The following is a 2,540-nucleotide window of genomic DNA, read 5'->3' as shown; positions in this document are numbered from 1 at the left end:
TCGAGAAAAGGAGCGAAAAAGAGCCAAAAACCCTAAAATTCAGCATTTTGTTCTTGTGGCCTACCCATGGCTGGTGCCATAGACCCTGCCATGACGTGTCCAAGCTCAAATTCCCTCAACTTCCACGTTCCCCACTACTTCCACTAGGGCGCCTCATTTTGTGCTTGTGGCGGGCGCCATGGCCTTGTGGTGGGCGCCACAAGAGGAAAGTTTTTCCCTCCCATTTTCAAGTTGAAGGGCGTCCTTGTCATTTCCATCTTTTTACTTGCTTATAAATAGAAACTCAAATTCACTTTTACAATCATCCAAACTTAGAGCAGAGGCAAACTCAGAGCAACTTTGTTTCACTTAGGCATATATTCAGTTTTATAAAGTGGTAATCGCTTCGCATTGGAGTGTTACCACAATTGTGTAATCGAGTCTGTGATAGAGTCTGTAATCGAGTTTGGAGCACTTTGGAAGGAAGTTAATCCTGCCACCATTTTCATTTCCGCTTTGCAATTTATTCAACCCTCTGACTGGAGCAGATTTTTATTACTTGTCTTTATCTTATTTATTTCCCGCACTCGCTTTAAATTATTTATTTCCTCGCACTCGCTTTACTTTATTTATTTCCCGCACTCGCTTTAAATTATTTATTTCCCGCACTCGCTTTAAATTATTTATTTCCTCGCACTCGCTTTACTTTATTTATTTCCCGCACTCGCTTTATTTTATTTATTTCCTCGCACTCGCTTTACTTTCATTTATTTCCCGCACTCGCTTTACTTTATTTATTTTCCGCACTCGCACTACTTTATTTATTTTAATGCACTTTTACTTTACCATGTCTAACTAAATTTATAAGGTTAGAATGTAAGTATCATAATTGAACCGATAATCCGTACAATTGTTCGTAGAAACACTTAAGGGATATTTTAACTTTCAACTTAAGTTTTCCCGCACTTCAATTCCGTTGGGTAAGATCGAAAGCCGTCCAACGTCTTTTTAAACTTAATTATTTTTAACTATTTCAAAAACAGCGAAAGCACTTTGTTTAGTTCATTAGGAGATTTTAACATTAAGAAGAAAAGAGATTTTAAAACTATTTTCGGACGCGTTTATAAGTTTAGAGTCTGGCTCGTGAGAACCTCTTTTGGTTAAGAAATCCAGGTTATAATACTCTTCAACTTAGTCAAGATACTATATTTCTTAAAAATAGGTTTACTACTCTAATGCAATGCGCGCCTTTTTATAAGTGACAATAAGAGCGTTTGATTAGGGAGTACAACTCGGTTCTGAATACGCGAAAGCGACAGTTCCTGTTAAATTAGTTCTTTTCAAAGTAGGAAACATTGCCCATAAGTAGCTCTATTAGCAAGTACTTGGATTATTAATTGATTACGTGAATTACATTCGACCATGTCTTTATTAATTAATCTTTATTCAACACTTTACTTTTCATTTCACACTCCAAAAACACTTATTTTGATTGCCTTTGATAAACACCATAACAACAGATAACGATAGATTGACACTTGGTCTCTGTGGATTCGATAATCTTTTATATTACTCTGACGCGTTCGTATACTTGTGAAAAGCATGCATCAAGTTTTTAGCGCCGTTGCCGGGGACCAATTTCGTCAAATTTCATTTTCCTGTTGTTATATCGTTTAGACTTAGGCTATTTCCCGCAGCTCAGTGCGAAGAACTCGCAGCACCGGAAGTTTAAGCTTAGTATACCCTCTGGCGGAACCTGAACGTTACGCTCGTGCACGTTTATTCTTTCATAGAATTAAGAGAGCTATGGCCGAAGATCAAAACCAAAGACCTCTTAAAGATTTCTCTCAACCATCAAATGAAGAACCTAGTTCTAGTATAGTAAACCTAACCTACCCAGCTAACAATTTTGAACTTAAACCATCCCTATTGCAACTAGTGCAACAAAGACAATTCACGGGTCTCGCTACTGAGAACCCAAACCAACATTTAAAAATATTTCTTCAATTAGCAGACACTTTTAAAACCAATGGAGCTTCTCCTGAGGCAATACGTTTAAGATTATTTCCTTTTTCCCTCAGATATAAAGCCCTATCATGGTTAGATTCCCTTCCACCCAATTCCATTACGACTTGGGATAACCTTAGAAGAGTATTTCTCGCTAGATATTTTCCCCCGAGTAAGACCGCCGTTCTTCGAAACCATATAACTAGATTTACCCAAACCCAAGGAGAATCGTTGTTCGAAGCATGGGAGAGATATAAAGAGTTGTTACGAGCATGCCCACATCATGGTTTAGAAAATTGGTTAATCATTCAAACCTTCTATAATGGACTTCATTACAACACAAAGATGACCATCGACGCTGCCGCAGGCGGTGCTCTGATGAACAAACCTTATCCTGAAGTTAGTGCCCTCATAGAAGATATGGCTCAAAACCATCAATCATGGGGAGTCGAACAAGCGACAGTTGAGAAGAAGGAAGCCCAAGGAGGAGTGCATGAACTAGGCTATATAGACATGATGCAAGCTAAAATGGACGCATTAGCCCTTAAGGTCGA

At 38.4% G+C, this 2,540-nt stretch overlaps 1 non-coding gene across 1 annotated transcript; it reads right to left on the bottom strand.

Annotated features, from left to right (window-relative positions):
* Window positions 1–2,169: 2,169 nt before the first annotated feature.
* LOC127108650 (small nucleolar RNA R71) lies at window positions 2,170–2,276 on the bottom strand. The gene has a single exon (XR_007796175.1). It is a non-coding gene; the product is annotated as a small nucleolar RNA R71 (small nucleolar RNA).
* Window positions 2,277–2,540: the final 264 nt, after the last annotated feature.

Source organism: Lathyrus oleraceus, chromosome 7 (assembly GCF_024323335.1).
Source record: "Lathyrus oleraceus cultivar Zhongwan6 chromosome 7, CAAS_Psat_ZW6_1.0, whole genome shotgun sequence".
NCBI lineage: Eukaryota > Viridiplantae > Streptophyta > Magnoliopsida > Fabales > Fabaceae > Lathyrus > Lathyrus oleraceus.
Note: the sequence above shows the minus strand (reverse complement) of the source record. Positions and strands in the feature narration are given on the sequence as shown.